Raw genomic sequence first — 21477 nt, 5'->3', positions numbered from 1 at the left:
TTTTCTCCATGTTTCAGACACTTATGGTAAGCACAGTTCAGAATTACTCTGGCTTCACCCTTCTCAGAGGGGTCCGAGGTTTGGGAAATCACCAGAACATCTCCCTTCCTCCACACCCCAAGCACTGGAACATGGTTGATGGCTTCACCTGCAAGATTGCATGCTCTCCCTGACAGACAGTGGGGAATGGAGGAGAATGTGTAATTATGCCAGAGGACAAAGGATATAAGGCAGTAATTGAGAGTTGGAGCTTAAAATACAGGGCAACTACTTGCATTGAGTTGTAAGATGAAAAAATAGGGAGAAAGAGGCAGTTGGTGATGCAATGATGGAGATGCTGGCTAGATGGTGCTAGCACATACTCCTGTGCATTTGTCAGGGACTAATACAACATTATTACTGATTTTCCTTTAGACAGAGGTTTCGTTTCCATTGCAAAAACCTGAGAAACTACTGTTGGTTGATGGTACTGCTGACAGAGAACTGGTAGTCCCCAGTGAAATTCTCGTCCCTTTCAAAAACTAAGGGCTTCTGGAATATAGGAAGGATAATGCACTCTTTGCAGTGTGGTGAATGATAAGCAGATGACTTACTCAATCCAGTACTCCCATGTTGGCTAAACATAACAGAAAAAATGGTAACTGCCTCACATCATCCTTGAAATCACCCCTTCTTGCACAATGCTGCAGGGACTTGTTCTTAATCCTCTGGACTGTACAGGATTAAACTCTCCTGTTTGCACTAATAGAGCCAGCTCCAATCACCAAGGCAACTGCAAGCTCCTCGACCCCTAAATGGAGCACATCTACATGGCAAGGTGAAGATCTTGGCCCAGGCACACACAGTCCTATGATCCACACACTTTCCTTCTGTACATTGTGCTTTTAGTTTGACCTCTACCTGCTTGTGGATCTGCCCTTCAGAAGATCCAGGTCCAGGCAGGAGAGATCCTGTGCCTGCAGTGGTGGAAACCAAAGTGCTTCTGGGACACCTGCTGGTGCTTGACCCATCAGGCTGTGTAAAGTACACTAGAGTGATACTCAAACTCCAAAGTTTGGGTTACATGCCCTCTAGCCCTCTTACTGAGTATCTGTGTGTGAACGACATAGATGGAGGTAAATTAGATCTTGGAAGTAGGCACAGACCTAAACTGAATTCCCTATGAAGCTACGCCTTACAGAGAGCCCAGTCACCACTAGAGGGAACAGAAGGCCACACTGAATGACAGAATTATAAGATCGCTCTGTAAAATAAATGTAGTCAACTGGAAAATACCAGCAGGCATTCTCCATTAAAACTAGAAAAAATGAACCTGAAATACAGATACCTCCTAATCTGCTGGGAGGAGAAAGCAGAAACCAGAAATGGAGAGCAAGCAGGAATTTCAAACCTCTTTCTTCCAAGCTCCAACACCAACTCTTCCATATATAAGCAGTGGAATAGAAGTGACACCTTTATATCTAAATCTCCCTGAGGCAGCTTAGGAGGCCAGTGTCAGTGGAGAACTAGGCCAACGAAGGCTAATTAGTGTTGTGGAGGAGAACAATACTGCAGTGCCAACAGGTTCCCACCAAGATCTGGGCTCCCAAGAAGTTAGGCAAAGCTATAACCCGAGACTGTGTCTGTCTAGGTGAGGAGAAGATCTCACCTTTTCCACTCGTAGTAAGAAGATCCTACAAGCATCCCAAACCCTTTTCCATAACATACTGCATGTGGAAGCAGAACCGGCTGCTCTGCGGATGTGCAGCTCTGCAGCGGGCTGCGTTTTGTCGGTCCAGGCTTACCATGCACAACAGTGGGAAAAAAAAGGCACCCAGCTGATGAGCTAGAAAGCAGAAGTAAAAGTTTGCCCAAGGCACTAGAAATAACCTCAACTTCAGCAGATGGTTATCCAGCACTGAGACAAACAGGAGCAAACGATGAGACCGAACAGCATAAATCCCTGCAAGTCCATGCCTGTCCTTAGCATAAGCAAGAAGAGGGCTTCATCAGCCTCTGCTGCTGACTGCTCCTTCAGGGTACTGGGACACAGCAGGGCGCCTTCCTGGGACACTTCACACCAGCCCTCCTGCTGGCTGATGGCCAGCGTCCCAGAGGCTTAAATGGACTATGGGGGCAGAGCAGTCTTCTTCACTTGGTAATTCTCCCTAAAGGTCAGGGTTGGCTGGATAGTGCTGTGAGAAGAAACTGCACTCCTACTGTCTCTGCTGCCAATCATTTTAGTGTATCTTTAAATCTTGAGGGCTGTCCCTTTCCTGGGTGATGGATTTAGGCATCTTTATCCTTCAATCCACTGTGTCACACCAATTGCTCTGACTTAACAGATTCATTCCTGATTTACCCTGCTAAAATCAAAACGAGAGGTAGGCCTCCGTGTTATTGTTCCTAGGAATGAATGCTGAAAGTCTCTTTTGATCTGTGCAACAGCGACAGAGAAATCTGTATTAGAAACTGGCCCATTACTGCCGTTTGTCCATATGACTCATCTTGATCCTATTGTTGTTGTCAGTCAGTCATTAATGTAATTTAATGTAATTCCTAAGAAATTTTTTTTTTTTTTTTTTTTTTTTTTAGTTTCTGGCTGCCAGCTTTAGTTCCACCTCCTTATTATGCACAAGTTTTCCCCTAATTTCTGCAGGTGCTACCCTGTCTGGCACAGAGTGAACCCCTTCCCTTCGCTCACACAGGAGCATCTGGGCAGCCCCGGGCAGTGGGTATTGAACACCTGCCAGTCACCCTCCAGTGAGTAACTGGGTGCAGAGGCCCCCACCTGAGAAGAAATAGCCCCAAAGCCAGCTAATGGGACGGTTCTTTTCTGAACCCTCTCCTCCCCTCGAAGAAGAGGAAAGCCTTAGGTTAAATGTGACTGTGGTCACTGTGGCTGTATGACACAGAAGTCAATGGAACAGCAGTATTGATCCAGTCTAGTCCCCATGACGGCACTTTTTAGGTCTTCAGCTGCCTCTACTCTTTGCCCCAACCCTCAGGGCCAGTCCCACTACTTCTGTTGCCTGCCAAGCCCAGCTTAGTTCTGCGTTCAGCTCCTAACTCACAGATTGACTCACACACACACACACACGTTACCAACACCCGCACTCATGGCCTGTCTTTCCTACTCTCTCCTCACCCCGAAATGCAAGTTGCCCACAGCCACAGGGCAGGCACAGATGTACAGAGGCTGACTCACTCCAAGGCTGCATGCTACAGCCCACCCATGCCCCATGTTTCCGAGCAATCCTCCCAGGCCATCTTCACCTCAGAGGTCAGCTGTGAGTAAGAACAATGTGTCAGACAAGAATGCAAAACTCCTTTGCCAGTGACAAGGAGGACTCGGGGTCTCGTTTGAGCTAACACTGCTGGTGAGACAGGCTGATGCCACCACAGCACGGTACTAGGAACAACTCAGGAATCAGGGAAATGCCAACTTGCAATTTCAGGCTTTCCGTAAGGAGAGAATGACCGTTTGCCTCTGTCTGGATCCCAGTTCAGCCCTGAAATTTGAACCCTGAAAAACCAGCATAGTTGGGTTTCTCCATAGTCTTTTCTGAGAGGTGCTTCAGGACTTTTCTATGCTGCCCAATGAAGAACATTGTTGCCTCATCCCATACAGCTGTAGAGTCTCTTATCAACTGTGTGGTTGTCATCTACTCTTGACTTGGTCACCACAGGTACACCATTTCTAAAATTAAATGTATTTTCAGTACAGGAACAGATCCTTCTGTATAGAAACCTATTAGCAGCTCAGAGAAATCTGGTCCATTCAGACTTTCACCATTTCTAGAAGGTCAGGTTTTGTGATCCTTTGACCCAAAGTATGTCAACTGGGAGCTTGGACCTTTATTTCTGTGAGGCCAGGGCTTATTTCAAGGGCATTTCATCCCAACAGAAACCAAAAGCACTGCATATACTCCGTGCACATAGGTCTTACCATCTCATTTAGGAAAACGCTGTCTCTGTGGGATGACCATGAACTGACAAGACATCTGTGTGCATACAAAACCACCATATCTAGGCCTTAATTTTTCTGAAAATGTTTGGCTCCAAGTGCTATGCACATTAAGCAGTTCATCTTCCCTTCCCTCTGGTAGAAAATAGGCTGAATCAAGAGAAGAATTACAAATGGGACTTGGAAAAATGTGCAATTCTTCAGAACAATTTGGGCAACAGCATGATATAGTAGCTGCACACTTCACCAGTCTTACATGTGTTTGTATCTCACCATCTTCATGAGAAGTTTGCCACTGCCCTACAAACAAGAAATGGCTGAAGCATTTGAGGTATGAGAAGGCCAAAAGAAAAATGAACTGTCTCACAAGCCAGCTCTATAGTTCTTAAGCCAATTCTCTTTCCCTGAAGCCATTCTGATGCCAAGATGATATTACCATACCTTTGGCAGGAAATCACACTCCAAGAAAGGAGGGGAAAACTGAAACAGTGAAACCACAATTCACCTTACAATAAAATATCCATCCTTACATAGGCAAGCCTGCAGGGATATGTGGAGCCTGTGCCTTGTCATACAGAGAGAAAATTGCCATATGCCCAAGGGCCTCACAGCAAAGGGGTCCATTTTAGCATCTGAACTGTATATGATCACTGATAGTCCCTAATTTTAAAAGTAAATATATATGGTATTTTATTAAATAAGTAACTGTTTGCAATCCTCTTACCTCATGAGCATATCTTTACCTACAATGAGATAAAAGTAGAGGTGGTTGTCCCTTTGAAAGCTCCAGTAAGAAGTGCTTCTGTTAGACAACTTTCCTCTTACTCTGATGTTACAAAAACAATGCTGCTGTGGGTTGCATGATCACCATCAGTGGACCACAGCAAGCTATGAGACAGCTCAAGCATTGCTGACCAGTGATTAAGCATTAACAGGAATCTGTCAAAAGTACAGCAAAAGAGGACATCAGAGAGCAAGGAAAAGAGCTGCAAAGCTCCAATCAGGTAGAGAAAATGTTACATCTACATAGCAAGGCCGTTCCCCCTCCTACTCTCAGCGGATCCTGCCACTTCTGCAAGAGTTCTCTTTGCAAACAGTCAATAGGGGTGAGGTTTAGACAGGGGGAAAAACAAACTTCTTGAGCATGAAATGCGGAATGCAAAAGACAAAATCAGCCTGAATAGTCTAGCAATCCATTAACATAAGGTTACATGACCCATATTTTCCATGTTTCTAAAACACATCCAAAGTAGCTAACATCTCGTATGTGGCGGGTATCCAGAGAAAGCCAAGCCAAAGCAAGACTGGGCAGTCCTCCAGTGGAGTGGTTTAGCTTCAAAAGCTGAAGTGCACTTAAAAACTTTAAGGGGGAACAAGAGGCCATCTTTAGATGCTGTTTCGCCAACTGTACGTGGATTTCCAACCTGATGAGAAGTTCCTCTCTCCGGATTAATACTCCACCTCTGTGCTATAGTTTAGCACACCTGAGTGGCCCTATCTAAGCAACTGGAATGGGTTTCATCGTTCTGTGAATTAGCACAGCTGACATTGACATTTCTAATATACTCTCTGCTCTGTATCCAGGGCAAATTTCCCCCAGCACAGAAACACATCTACTTATTTAGCAGCAGTTCAGGGCTCGAAGTGAGGAGGAATGGTTTTACAAATGAATAGTGCTGGAGAAATTCTGAGTAAGGCAGAACATAACCAGCCTCCAGTAACAAAGTGCCACAGAAATGCAAGGATAAATAATTGTATGTTTAGAATAAGGCTGTGTCAGCCTCTACTATTGGGGAAAATAGCATAGCATGGAGCTCTTTTTTTTTGTCCCAACAAAAACTACAGTTTCCACCAGCACCAGAGCATCTAAGATACTGCTGCTGACAAAATGATACTTGCATTGTAGCACTCACAGTATTGGCAGCATCCCTTGCAAATCTCCCATCCACTTTCTTACTCCAGTCACTGATGTTTTTCTTGGGTAGAGGTAACTGGCACATGCTGTAACATTGGACCAGCTGGTAGGCAGCTTAGCAGAGTGGGGCTATTACTTTTTACGGCTGTTTTGCCTTGCCGTGTTCATACAGATAACTGGTGAGGTAAAACAAGTAAGAAGAAAAACAGGTCTTTAAAGAGTTTTCCTTCTGAGAATACTGAGATGAAAGACATGACTTCAGAGATCTTCTGATATCCTTAAGGGAGAAAGAGGGGTAGAAGTCATTTTAGAGAAGATACATATAGCCAAGGAATTTCAGCCTCAGCAGTCTGCAGCATGCATGCTGCATTGAGCAGGCTAAAGGATAAGGGGCTATAAGGCTGCTCATAACAACCCAGCACACACAGGAGCACTATCCACATCACAAAACCAGTCATGACATAAAACTCTGCTCCGCTGGCAGCAGTAGTGAAGGAAGCAAGAGCTGATTCAGCTTGAGGACTGAACTCCCACCTCTATCTAGTGAATGTGAAGGAGTAGAAGAACTGGGAAAGACCAGAGGAGTGGAAAGGGAAAAAAAAAATTGTTCTTCTCATACTGAAGCTGGCAGACAGCTTCCTTGGTGTCCTTACATTGGCAAAAAGCCTGCCCTCCTCCTTAGCAGCTGCCTCTTGTTTCAATATATTAATATCAGAATAACAATACCAAGAGTGCCCATGTCAACAGAATTGCAGAATTTTGAGCTGACTCCTCTTACTTCACAGAGCACATTGCCCAGAGATTTTTGAAATAAACAGGTGCAGAAGTTCTTTTTTTTTTTTTTTTTGGAAGGGTTAAAAAAACAACCAACCAACCCCAACAAAACCCAAACCCTAAACATCTCCCTTTATTGAGCTATATCATATTTCATTGACTGTCTTTGTTGGAGCACACTGCAAGGCAAACACCGAAGATTTCATGAAGGATGCATTTCGACTGTTTCTATGTGGGAACAGCAGAAAGCAAATCTGTACACGTAATCTTTGTTTAAATACAGGCTGGGGAAAGATCACCCTCATCCTCACATAGTACTGCAGGTAGTCATACAACAGACATGGGAGTACATGCTCCAAATCTACACGCATTCCAAGCTACAGAGCTTCTCAGAATGGCCATAAAGCAAAATACTTATGCCTATAACACAAAGTTAAATGCCACCACTATAATGGGCCACCAGAAAAAATGCAGGAAAGATGAGAATTACTGCCAGCGTCCAAGGTCTTTGAAAGAGCTGGGAGTTTGCTATGTGAAATTCCTAGCTGTTAGCATGTAAAAGAGAAACAGGATTGGCAGTGTGTAAATGGATTGCCATATGTGCAAATGAAAGGAGTGGTTGGGGATCAGATCCAGATTCACAAATCTGGAAAACAAAAACACTTTCAGGCACGAGACATGCTGAAAGAGAGGATAAAATAGGGGCAAAATGGTAGAAGGAAAAGAAGATAGGAGGGAGATAGGATACAAAAGAAAGGAATGGCTAAAAATAGGGGAAGAGATGGTGACCTGCTTTTGTTATTGCCAATGTTACTATAAACTCTGTGCATGACTTTGACGACAAGTTAATTTTATTATGCTTTTCCTCAGTTTCCTGCAACTGTAAAATAGATATAATAGCATTTCTCTACATCATAGGTATAAATGCCTCAAGTTCCTTAAATGGAAAGCAATGGCAAGCTATAAAATACTAACTACAGTGTTAAAAAACATCAGGCAGGCATAAAAGGGAAAAGCCAGCTCAGAAAATAATCACTGGTATCTGTGGAAAAATATCATTCAGGGTGCCATCAAAAGCTAAGTCATTCTTACAAAGAGACATGGTTGAGGAAAGCAGTGCTCTATCCTTATTATCATTACCCTTCTCAGCACAGCTTCCTATTGAAAGGACATTCAATACAAACAAATAAATGCTGATGTGATAGTGATAGTGACAGATGAAGGCAGATCAGGATCCCATTGTGTTAAGCACTGCAAACACCTAATGATCCTTACTTGAGAGTTGCTTATTTAGAGTAAAAGCGAGAGACAACAACAGATAGAGTATGCTGGTAAGAGATATACATACTGCAATGAAATCTTTTTTTTTTCTAATTGTGTTTCATCTTGGTGAAATGATAAGTGATCCCATCATCCCAGCATCGTACTTTTGGGAATCTGGATCTGTCTGTTCTGTATGAAGGCAGCCAGCAATTCTCTGCCACAGAGGGCAGAGACTGCATCAGACAATTCACACAGCAGTAACTATATGCACATCATTTTCTCTGCAGTGGATGACAGGGAAGAAGGAATTTTTGGCAACACTCTCCAGATTTCTTTTTTCTGTTCCCCAGTGAATCTCTGCTTAAATGAAGGGCACTTACAGGGTACACCATTTCCTTATTCCTGCAGCTCGGTCATTATTTTGTCTGCAGCGCTGCAGGGATCTTAGCATGCAGCTTTGGACTCTGCCAGTCAGTCCTGCCAGTATTTAAGGAAAGCAATGAAGCCAATGCAGCAAAAATGCTGATTGTACTATGGTCTTGGAGTAGTGCTATTCATATTCAACTCACGATGAAGCCTGTTACAACATCATAAATCCTCTGTAGCTGCAAGAGCGGGCTGAGGGAGAGAAGCCTGCTGTCTCTGCCTTTCTTGCACAGCCTATTCTTGTCACTGTATGTCACGCTCTCCTTCATCACCCTCCATCACTTCTGCACAGTTCAGGCAGATCCCAGGATCCAGGTTAGCAGGGTTATGAGTTAGCAAAGACCTTTTTCCTCCATGACCCAAAAGCCACAAAAGCCAGGGAGTTTCCTGCTGTTGATCCACATGCTTGTGCTCTGAGTAAATTTGACATAAGAAATATGGAGTCCCCCATGGTGCCAATATTAACAATTTTCTGAGTACAACAGCACTTTAAGTGGGAACAGAGACAAGGCTCTTGAAAGAAATAAAAGCAGCTGTAAATGTCAAATTCATTTAATGTTGGGAAATCATATGTCTAGAGAGACAGGTTCATAATAGTTATAACTGCTGGGTAAGAAACATTTTTTCATTTTCTGCTGAATAGTTGTAAGCCTTTTTTTTTTCCATCTTGCTTCACAATGGACAAGATAGAGACTCTTGAGAGTTTTCCTGTGAAAAGACAGTAGGATGCACCAGACAAATAGTTAATAGCTAGTGAATATGGGCATTTGCTTGGGGTTGCAAGACACTGATTGTCAAATCCATAGTAAGAGACAGTAACTTAACAAATAAGCTTACAGCATCAGGCTAGAAAGGCCAAAAATGAGCAGAAAGCCAAAAAGGAAGAGCCAAAGTATCTTTCTCAAGGATAAAAAACAGTCTAGCAGCAGAGCCAGCTTGAGCTGTGACCAAGCCGTGTGTGTCAGGATTTATCAGTCCAGGACTCCAGGATTTAGTAAACCAGCACCTTCCCTTGACCTGCTGATATGCTGAAGCTTATGTTTAAATATATGAAAATATTGCCAGAAGGAAGACATAAAAAGAGTTTCAAGGAATTAGCACAGTTCTTTTATTGGGTGCAAGGTTGCCAGGGCATTTGGAGAGTTGCAGCACTACTGAGCTAGGGACAATGACAGTTCCCCAGGCAATTGATCTACCACACTGCTGACATTAAAAACATAAAATCATGCACTCTTTTAAAATGCTGGTTTTTGCATGCTTCATATTTAACCAGGTGAGAGCTGGCAAATTAGCCTAACAGAGGCTGAGAAAAAGAGAATCTTTGACTCTCACTGCATGTGTATCATGCATCTGTATCTGTGCTGCCTAGTATTTTATGGGCAAAATGTACAGCTTTCTATATACCTCTTATAATGGGATAGTGATAAAGACAGCTACACAGCAGAGGAGTGTAGAAGTAGCAGAGTAGCAGGAGCTTGGATTCTGTTACCAAGTTCATCAGGTCACAAAGATATTACATTGCTATATGCTGTAACTTACACGTTCTGTTTGCAGGTGGAAAAACTAGAGGTTGTGCATTCTCCATCCTTGGAGGTTTTCAAGACTGGATAATGCTGTGAGCAGCCTGGCCTGACCTCTGCTGACCCTGATTTGAACAAGAGGTTGAAGCAGAGACCTCCAGAGGTGCCTTCCAATGCCAACTATCCTGTGCTCATCATGGCATGAGGATGAGGTGCTGCTGCCCACGGTTAGCAGAATGGCAGCTTCTGGCCGTCACTCCCTTCAGCTAGTGCTGAAAATTTGTTGGCTCCTGAAGACAAACCCCTCAATTTCCTATGCTCCACCAGGAAGTGTCACTGGGGGTATGGCTACAGAGGCAGCTTAGCCTAGTGGTGCAAGAAATATCCACCCACATCTTTACTTAGCTTAAATCACGAGCTCCAGATCTAATGAGTGCTGACACTTTGCACTGAGCTGCATGGACATACGATTTAGCCAGGCATTCAAGTCACGAGCAGAAATTTCTCTTAATCATGTCATATTCTCTTGAAGGCAGTCACATAATACAAGCACAAACTATTCTGCTACTGCTCCTCACGCCTGCTCTTCTAATGCCTCACCTTATGAAGAACCCAAGCACATAACTTTGTTTTCTGATTTTTTTTAAGGGTTCTGCTGATTCTTTTTCACTCTTTCCATGTCTATATTTACATTTGTTTGCAAGTATTTTCTCTTCATTTATCCATATAAAGCAAATAATATTGCCAAGTTTATTCACTCTCAAGGCTATTCTTCCACAGAGAGACCCCCCAGTGATCTCTGATGATGAGCATGGGCTGTAAATGCACTAAAATGAGAAGAAAAATGGGGAGTCTGCTGCCTTAATAAAGCTGTTGGAGCTCTCAATACAATAAAATAACCTAGAGCATACAGCAAAGAAAAGATGCATTATTCTGTGGATGTAGTTGACAAGCCATCAGAATTTGCTGTGATTAGAAAAGCTAAAGACAGTAATAGCCATGTAGGCATTTTCCTCCTTGGTGAACGCAGTTATTACTTGGATCTAGCACAGTGTCAGGCTTGGCAACAAAATGCAAGACAGCTTTAAAAAAACAGCCTGCCATGTGGATGGGCATAAGGCATGGTAAGCTGTGTGGTGTGTTGGTAAATTCTGCATGTTCAAAAGTTGAGAACAGGTTCAAGATCTACATGGCTCAAGCATGCAAAGACCATCTACTGTAATAACATTTCAGAGGCTCTCAGGCACCCTTGTTGTGGTGATGAGGAGGAACTGTTCTGCCTCGGTGCCACAAACAAGAGAAAGCAAACTAAGAAATAGGCAATTTCTAGCAATAGCTGTCATTGTAACTGTCTGTAACAACATGGGAGGAGGAAAGGACATCACAGATCAGAACTAACTATGGCAATGTGGAACTACTGCAAAAAGGGTATGACCTTATCCTTAACCTCTTTTTATCACCCTCGGAGTCAAAAACCAGTGCCTAAGAGCCGGGGTGCAGAATAGGTCAAGCAAATATGTTTTTGGTTTTACGTTAACTCTATCAGAACAGGATCTGAGCCAGAACCGCATCAACTCCACCTGTCACATGCATTGAAATAGTTCATCACCTAGTTGAATTGCGGGACTAACAGGATATCTTCGCTACCTGACTGTTCTCCATTCATTTGAACAGATACAATGACCACAGAGACTGGGTTTCAGATACTGTCGCACTCTCCATATTCTGATTTTTCATTTGAAATCTCAGATATTTCCTGGGGGAAGGCAACCTTCCTTTGAGCTGTCATTGTGATGTCATCTCTGCACAGCAGGTGAGCAGGAGCTGCTCATAATTAACCAGAGGAGCAGCAAGAATGACCTCCAGCCACCCCCTGCTCAGAAGATAACTCAGCAAGATTTGTCAATGCCATGTAACGAGGGCCTTGACAACAGCAGTTGCCAGTCGTGCTTGGAGAAAGTCTATAATCCTTTACGAAAGTGAGGAACTTGTAGCATGAGTAGGCATATCCGACCTAGCTTTAATCCACCTGGTTGAGGTATCCTCAGGAGCAAAGACAGAACTGCCACAAAGAGAGAGCTGCCACATAAATGGACAGGGATCCAGGTGGTTTTGTACGGCCCAAACTGAAGTCCATGCTACTACTTCTGTGCTTAAGGTAGCTCAGGTAGCTCTCCATGTAGCTCTTTATGTGCTGTCATTGTTTTCCTAATTCCAGTTGAGATATTGCCTCAGTTCTACACGGAGAGGAAGCACAAATAAAAAAAAGAGTATTGGGAGGTGAAAATCCTCAGATCACCTTTCTCCTTTCACACACAGTGCTACCTCTGCTAGGAGACCAAAGCAGCACCTTACTTGTGGATCTCAGGCTGGAAATCCACGTGCCAGTGTAATTTCTGGGCCTGTCAAAGGCCTGTCAAAATTCTGGGCCTTTGACAAAGTTAAAAGTTATCCAGACTGAAAGATAAACCCGTGAAGGCTGGCTCAAAAATGTTCTGCTTAACCTTTGCAGAAGCTGTAGTTCTGCAATGCTCCTAGTTTTCTTACACCTTCTTCCCATGGAGCACCAAAACCACTTTGCACCCAAACCCAACACAGCCAATTCATTCCTGCCTTCTTCATTCACTAAATGTCTCCTCAGCTTCCCAATGAAGGGGGCAGTCCAACTCAGTGGAAGACCCCCTGCCAGCTTCAGTAGGCTTTCAGTTCTATCTGCAGCAAGAAGGGTTGTACTGTATAAAAAGTGAACAGCACCCAGTACAAACCACAGCCAGACTTTGAGGGATTGCTGAACACTGAAACCCCAAATACAGGCCTGAATTTGGGCCATCTTCCAGACTAAGCACAGCCTGACATGGAGATTTGATTCTGACTTCTTACTGGTATTTCAGGAGTTGCCTGAAGTGCCATCAGGCTCAATATACTCATATTTCACACTTGCCCGGAGCCACACAACATGCCCACAGCAGAGGTGGGGTGCCAAGTCCAGCTGCCCAGACACTCCCTTGCCTTGCCCAAGGCAGCTGACCAAGACAAGGGGGCAGCATGTGTCCCTCATGCAAGTGCTTTCCCTGCCACTGCTGCTGAGCCAGTTGGGTGATGGCAGAGTTTGGGGGAAAGCTTCTGCCTCATAACTACACTCACAGTGTGCCATTTCTCCATAGGAATGATTTGGGCCAAACTGCCTGGCAGAGGTAAAAAAAGCACAGAGCTACTGAAGGTGGGTGAGGCAAAGCTCTGTCCTACACCAGGGAGCAGTTTTCATCCTTCTCTCCACCTTTGACACAGCACCAGGTAGAATGGTACAAAATATCCACATTCCCAATGCCACAAAACTTCTTACTATTTGGCCTAAAATACTGAGTGGCATTGACATGATAGATGCCAGCTTGCAGGACCAGAAAGACGCATGGATGCTCTGAAAGTAAGACGTGTACTTAAGGAGACCTGGGCACCTCCAAGGTACTCGCATAAGGAGCTGCCCGGGGCAGAGGGGATGGAAGAGAGAGACGCACGGAGACTAGCTGCAGGGCCTCTTCTGGGACTGGGCAGATGGAGCTCATTTGGCACAGCCATGGAAAGCCACGTTTATCGTCCACCCACACAGACTCTGGGACTGTCGGCTTGATCGCTTTCATTAGCAGCATCACTTCTCAGAGCCAGCGAAGAGGGATGGTGTGTGGAGAGAAAGGAGGGTGAAACAGCACTGAGAGGACACAAGGAGAAGAAAGCAGGGTGAGACAAGGGCGCTGGATTGCAACAACAGGAGCATGGGACTGTCTCAGCACATTTGCTAAGGAGCTACTTCTGGGGCAGGACAAAGCAGGCGGCTGTTTATCAGCAAAGAGCTACTTACGACCATAGCTGAAGAAGGATCTGCCCGCAGCAAGAGGGTTAATTTTAAGTTGGCAGAGAGCTTCTCAGACATTTTTACTTCCACCATCAAATCTCTGGGGCTGGCAGTTGCTAATTACAATAATGTGAGGTGACAGTCACATGACATGTGGTGGATGGCTGAGCTGGGCTGAAAATCCAGAAGGTCACGATGAATTGCAGTGACAGGATTCAGAAGCCCCTTCCCCACATTTTCTCTCCCTCCCTCCCTGCTTCTTCCCCCCACCATCTGCAGTATCGGCAGTACCACAAAAGCAAAGTAAAAAAAATAAAAATAAAAAAATAAAGAGAGAGAGATCATTCTAGTAACTAGAATGCAAACAGAAGGAGGGCACCAGGAGCTGTGTTTCAATGGACATGCTGTCACTCCAGCTATCAAGATTCCCAAACCATATGGCCAAAAGAGACTATCTAAGCATCTCTCTTCATTTTCCACATAACATGGACCGGGAGACAATACCCTGCTTTAGTGAATGTTAAAGTGGTATCATTCTGAACTCTTTAAGATTTTATTTTGACAAAAAGAAGTCTGCAGAGAGAGGGCACAAAACCGGTATAAAACACATGAGCTCCGAGTGTTCCCACTCAGCATTCGCATTGCACTGGCATAAACGGCTGCCCAGAGATACGGTCCTTTGCATCATTGTAAAACTGAGACTCCTAAGTCACATTCTCACCCCTTCCCCCCCTTATCTAGCACAGAGAAAAACGGTTTTGGCTCAGTCCCATTCCCATGACCAGTAAGCGAATTATAGCTACTGCCTTTCTCACATCAAAGATCAATCCAGCCCTGACCTTAGACTTACCCCGTGGGCCTGTCCAGAGCTATTATGAGTGATTAGTTCAGAATTTCCCCTGCAGCATTTCACAGAGACGTTATGATCTGCAGGTCATGGTATGTGCTAGAGAAAGCTATGTGAAAGCTTTCTAATGATATCAAAATTATGTGAAGGAGAAACCTGCTCACCATCCACAACATCTCCGTTCCATGACACGGATCACAGCTGAGTGACCTCGCAATGCCATTCAGTCAGATGGCTACTGTCACACCGCTGGAAAACGGGGGCCCATATTCAGTCCACAGATATTGAAAGTGCTGTAGCTGGCTGCTGAGGCCTTCTTTAAAACATTTCTCATGGATTATACTGCAAGAAAAGGTAACTGAGCCATCAATGGAAACAGGCTTTGTGTGAGATTTACAAAACAAAGGAAATAGGACTTTTTGATCTATTCTCATGTTATGAAAAATAGCTCAGAAATACTTTGATTGCTTTTTCTAACTTGTTCTGCATTATAATTAAAGGTCGGGCTAAATGACCTTAGAGGTCTCTTCCAACCTGAATTATTCTGTGATAACTTTGAATGATTCTATGATAATTTAAGATTTTTCCTACCTATTTTATCACAACAGATTTCAAGAATCAGCTGAAGTTACACATTTTGAGGGCAAACTTAAAACAAATTCGGAGAGGAAGAGGGTCATTTTTCATAGATCTATTCAAAACTCCACATGCGTTACGTTCAGTACCAATTTTATTCAAATGTCCAACAAGCCCACTGCAGAAGAAGCATCTTTCTGAGGGATAATCATAAAAAGTTCTAGAACATTTCTGCCTTCAATGATCTGGTGATGACTGCTCTTCCAAGAAAGCTCTCTCCAGATATTTAAAGAATCACCAAATTTTAGATAGCACAGAAGTAGCCAAGCTGGAATTTTGCCCACAGAGCAGACATAAATGACTATATGAAAAATAGATGAGGAGATCTTTGATGAAAAGGGGGATTCAGTTACTCAGCTCATGTATAAGAAGGTCCTAGAAAAATATTGCCTGCTAATTCTGTGAAGAGGTTCGGCACTCAGACCGAAGCATCTGGCTCTCTCCTGAATCAATGCCACCGTTTCCTGAAGCCTTAAGGATTTTTTCTCTTCTTTTGGCAGCTTCACCTTCAGACACTGCACCCTGCCTGACTCAGCTTAATATGGGATTTTTAGCTGGTAGACCTGTTATGGGTAGCTGGAGATCTGTTATGGATTTTAGGCATACATGCTAAAATAAATAGTGATAACTACAGCAGCAGCAATAGCAATACAACCTTTTTTAGCAAAGAATACTAGGAAAAAACACCTATCTTTTAGCAGTGACATGTAATTAGAAAAATACTGTGCCCTGTCCTGACATTTGAAATTGTAATTGCAAACACTCATCAAATTGGCTTTTCCTCATTGTAATGATCTTGAAGAGTCACTGTAATTGCAACAGCTCTGTAATTTGCAACAACTTTAGGGAGTGAATTTATTAGCACAAATGGTAGGAGTTGCAGGAACTTTTACTTTGACTATAGGGCTACTTTTACAGCCTGATGTGTGGAGTGGAGAGGAGCAGTTATATCACCGTGCTGACAAAAGCCTGTACTTCTTTGCTATTAGTGGAGCTGAAGAAATAATGCCTCATTTTCTGTTCATAAACTGTTCATGACATCTTACTACATGTATATAATTGTCAAGATACATGGTTCTTCATGCCCAAATCTGAGGAATGGCTGCATCAGAACCGGGCCAAGTGCCCCCTAGTAAATCTATTTAAAATTATTTCAGGGGTGAGGTCTGTGGAAGTCAGTAATGACACTGACAGGTTCCTGGATTACTTAACTGAACATCAGAATATTGTGTGTGGACATCCTATGATGCCTGCACAAACCCTGCAAGATGATAAGCATGCATCCCCTTGCACAATTTCACTCTTTTCCCTATCCTGTTCAAAGCTTGTACCTAGTTTGGGGGGTAATTTGGTCAATCTATGAGACAGTTGTTCACTGATTACTTGAAAACTGTTTCCAAAATATTAATTTCAGCATTGCAGATGTAAAAGATTTATCATAGCATCCAGACGGTTTCCCAAACCAGGAAAGCTTGCTTCAATTAGTTCTTTACTAATGTTTATGAGTGCAGTTTCCTTATCCTTTTCTCAGAGACTCTATGACCTGAGGTTTGAATTTCCTATTTCCTACAAAACCCATGATTTAATACCACATATTCAGGGAGAAACCTATTACAAAATAATCTGAAAGGCTAATGATAACCTTGCATAAACAGCACTGTAGTTAGAGCTTTCTTTCTCCACAGCAACATTTCAGGCAGTATCATATCAGAATTTTCTACAGCTACTTTCAAAGAGGAAACGGCTCTGCAGTGTCTTCTAGTATCCCAGGATCTTAAGCAGTACCTTCCCTTTTACAAAGAAAGAGCAATACAAAGCAGAAGCTGAAGCCATGTCTCCATAGGGAAGGGACAGGAAGAAGGGGGTGGAAAAAGGTGTGCATTTCCACAACTGGAGGCTAATGCTAATGGTTTAAATTAGGGAATTTAAAATCTGTTTCTTGCCCTGAGGTGCTGTCTGACATTGGGCAGACCACTGGACCTACTGTGTAACATAAGGAGTTTTTTTTAAACATTTCCTACTTTTCAAGAACATGAATGAACTCAATCAAAGTACTTTGAGAACGTCAGTTGAAAGACACTAGGAAAAAATACCATTAACAGTAGGAAGTCTTGGCAAATGAATGAGCTCTAGCCTTCGCCATATACATTACTCTGAAAGAAGGCAATAACGTTGAGCTAAAAAGTTGACAAGGATGTATCTTTGTCCTTTGTGAAGCACAGCCCTCTGGCAGCTTAATCCTTCTCAATACTACCAAGGCTTCTGTAACCTTGCTTCAAAAACGTAACAAGGCACCCCAAATCCTCACGCCTTTATGAAAATTGACAATGCACAAAGCTTATAAGAGGAAATGTCACACTGCAAAGATGATTTGGAAAAGTAATCAGCAATTGAGTTCAATTTACAGCTTTCAGATCGTGTAGCCTCCCTGACTCATCCAAGCCACTCTGCTTTATCGGAACTGCCAGTATCACTCTGAGACAATGTATAATAAAATATGGAAAAAGTGTTTGAAATGTGTGACCTCACTGATGCAATGACATGAAAAACACTTTCTTCTCACTGTAAAATATAATGATGTGGTTGCATTAGCTTGGAATCAGACCATATATTGCTGCTGCTACTGCCACTACTTCAGCCCTACCATTTCATGTCCAGTGGACTTCACAGTTCAGAGCACGCACATCCAGCCTCCTTCCCCAGTACGAAATGCAAGCTTCACTTCTAGCTACAGTCCTGAGTTATATGGGATGGAATCACTCTTGCACATCATAAAGATGAAGTATTGTGAGACAACACCCTTATATGCCCCTTCTGCTCTCAGAGAGGGGCAAAAAATGGGTGTCCATGAGTTACTCCTTCGCAGATGGAGGAACATCAAATTATGATTCGCCAAATAATAAATAAAGCTTTCCTATTCTTTCCTCTATTTTAGTATAGAGCCTGAATGCTAAAATAACCCCCCTTAAGCTGGTTACTGTTATTCATTTGAATAACACTACTGCATTTATGATTTTAGTTCCAAGTACTGCAGTCTTTCTGCATTTCATGGCTGTAACATGGCATGGTGAGAGGATACTGCAGCATTTCCCCTAATGGCTCCAAAGCGCTACTAATGCCTGCAGTGCTAGGCAGTGCTGCATACAGTATCTGCAGCAGGAGAGAAACAGAATAACTCAGGTTGGAAGGGCCATCTCTCTTAAGGTTTCTAGCCCAAACTGTGCTCACAGCAGAGCGAACTTCAAAGTTGGGCCAGGGAGGAATGATAAACAATAATCACTTTCATCTGCCACTCCTGGGCAAGACAGAAAGTAAACATGTGTTTACACAGACTAAATGCAGCATTTCTAGGAACTGCTGAAGAAGAAAATCACCAGGCAGTATAGATTTCATAGCAAGGAACTGATAACAAAAGGTCGGCCCGAGCACCTCATATTGCTACTTCACTGACATTTTCTGTTTTTCTAAAAATCGAATGTGCAAGCCAGGCAGCTGCCTTTTTTTTTAAAGTCAAATTAAAGGTTAGGTCATTTCAGAGAGAGGCAGATTTCTAAACATCCTTGAGTTATTCTCCTAGTGCGAACTCCAGCTGAAGCCACCCAAAGTCAATGCTGCAAACTAGTTTGCAGCTCTTCCAAAGTCTGTTTCAAGCCACTAGCCACTGGCCCTTCAACTGCTATGCTCAACTCACTGGTCAGAACAGAATAAGGCATAGTGGTTAGCGTGCCAGTGAGTCAATGGAAACATGTCTAAGATTGCGACTCTCAGCACTGGCAACATCAGTGGAATTATCTGGGTTGGAGCAACGGTGTGAAAATTTAACAAAACAAGCCCCATGTAGCCTCAGCTTTGCTCCATGAACCAAGCAGCTGAATGAACGTTACTCAGAATGAAAACTTGTGTACGTACACTATTCTTTTTTTTTAACCCCTAACAGGAGTTTTCAAATCGCAGCTCCTCCCACTCCCCAAATACCACCCTTTTCTAAGGTGACTAAAAACCATCATGTCCCTCCTGTAAGAAATTCTGCTCTCTCTTGTTTTTATTCAGTATCAGAATGAAGCATGAAATTATTCAAAGTTCCCAGCAAGCACTGGAGTCAAAAATACAAAACTGGGGATTTTCAGGTAGTCCCCAGTCAGGACATGTCTGCACTGCCACAACTGCTACAGGAGAGTTGTAGCTCCACATCCCTCACTGTCTTCCCTTCACACCTCTTTTCTCCATCCAAACTACTTCCTGATCTCGGTGCAGCATGGAGGTGCCTCCCCATCCACTAACAGGGTTTGGGCAGGGTAGACCTTTTGCAGGAACAGTGTCAACAGACACCTTGAAGCTTCAGATGCATGTCAACTGTAGGCAAAAGAAGACTGTCCCCTACTCTCCACAGAGGCCTCCTTGCACTCCCTTCTTGCCCCTGATTTTGTGTGGGTTATCTGAGGACTTCTTTCCAAAGAATGGTGCTTAGAAAGGGTTATGTGAGGTGATGATCATATATATGATAATGTGGCACTTCCTGCTCAAATGACTTCCAGAATGCCTCTCGGGCACAGAGAGCAGTGTGCAGTACTCCCAGATGTTGACTACGTGTCTAAGGATATAAGAGGGGAAAAAATGTACACAATTGAGTTAGCTGGAAAACTTACGTGAGACTGGGCAGTCAGTTCAAGTTTGCGCTCTGATGCTCATGGGAACAGTATGTTTCTTCAGTCTTCGATTTCCTCTTTCTTTAGACTTTGGCTACCTGTGTCCCCTACTATTACCTAAGATCTTGAGCAGGGCGGCTCCAAGGAAAGGGCTGTCTGTATTTCCCCCTTCCCCAAGCCTCTGCTACTGCTTCAGCTGGAGCTGAGGTACTGAGCTAGATCACCAGTTTTGGGTTGCCCGGTTTATGTGGATCCACACTGGCTGTCAGCATGGACAACTTAGCTATTGCTGTACTGTGCTCTGGGCAAAGAGCTCAAGCCCTACTTACAGTTATGTCAAACAAGGCTTTGCTGAAAAAAAAAAAAAAAAGCCTTTAGCTAAAGGCACACAAGCACCTAGCTAAAGAGGTTGAAGGGCTGAAGGCATCTTTTCAGATCTGGAGCCAGTTAGTAAAGGTGTCCATCTCCTGGTATGCCTATGCTCCTTCAAAGCAATGACCAAGCATCATGGGTTTGGAAATGCCTAGACAAGAGATACAACTTGGAACAAATCAACTCAGTTACACATTACAGATCTTCTTGCCAAGAGGATCAGTAACAGAATGAAAGTTCACATGGAATTGTTTTGTTCATGGCCCAAATGGGGAAGAGGGGTAGTGAAAAGGGTGGAAGAGAAATGTGCAGCAAGAAACAGTCTGTGGATCCTTCAGGATTATTTCACTGGAAGAGACAGGATCTGAATCTGGAGCCATTCCAATGGTCATACTTTTCAATAGTAACACAGTAACGGCAGCATATGCATATGCAGAGTATGCTAGGTTGACTTTGGACTGTCTTACTTTCTAAAATGTCCTCAAGTCTCATAGCTTTCTATGAGTCAAGCACACAGCTAAATAAAGCACACCATTCCATGCTCTCCTGAGTAGGGTGGTTTCTTGATAAAGAAGTTGTCTGAGAATATGGCATACAAACACATTTCCAAGTGGCAAGGCAAGGTTTGAATTTGCAGCACAGCAGTTCCTCAGATGTAGCTTCTTGTTTCTAGCCCATGATAAATGTGAGGTAGCTTAAAAGGTCTTGCTCGAAGATTTCAATAGGCTGTCGTGACATGTGAAGTTTATCTCAATGTAACTTCCTTATGTGCTTTATCTTCACATTAAAATACCCGCCAAGTTTTACAATGCTCACACACAGTCACAGCAAAATCAGCTCTGCATGGAAGCCTATGCCCTGCTTCGCAGCGTGGGCTGTTTCCATGCCAAGCCAAATTCTCAGTAATTTGGGCTCCACCTCCCCTCCAACCAAACCAAACCAAAATGTCTAAAGGATTTTTTACAACAGGAGCAGTGAGTTCCTCCACCCTGCCTTATTCCCCTCTTTCTAGGAACTGGCAGGATCCCTTCACACATAGTTAAGGGAAAGAGGGATGGGGGTAGACACGATCACATTTTGTAGGATGTTACTAATGATGGAAAACAGCTACTTCAAATAGAGCTTTAATTTCAAATAAAGTAGTTTTCAAACTTAACTGCTGTCTTGAAGATAAAAGTGGGATGTCTGTGACAGCTGTACTACAACGTGCATCTTGCTGTATACAGTAGCTCTGCCGTAAGGCATTGTATATGGTTTGTGGTGGTGGGAAGCCCCTGTTCTA

At 43.4% G+C, this 21477-nt stretch overlaps 1 long non-coding RNA gene across 1 annotated transcript in view; it reads right to left on the bottom strand.

Annotated features, from left to right (window-relative positions):
* Positions 1-17988, bottom strand: part of LOC121076067 — a 33313-nt gene extending 15325 nt beyond the window's left edge. Inside the window, exon 1 of the long non-coding RNA XR_005823312.1 lies at positions 17822-17988. This is a non-coding gene — a long non-coding RNA (uncharacterized LOC121076067). The remainder of the gene's footprint in view (positions 1-17821) is intronic.
* Positions 17989-21477: the final 3489 nt, after the last annotated feature.

The sequence above is a fragment of the Cygnus olor genome, chromosome 1, assembly GCF_009769625.2.
Source record: "Cygnus olor isolate bCygOlo1 chromosome 1, bCygOlo1.pri.v2, whole genome shotgun sequence".
Taxonomy (NCBI): domain Eukaryota; kingdom Metazoa; phylum Chordata; class Aves; order Anseriformes; family Anatidae; genus Cygnus; species Cygnus olor.
Note: the sequence above shows the minus strand (reverse complement) of the source record. Positions and strands in the feature narration are given on the sequence as shown.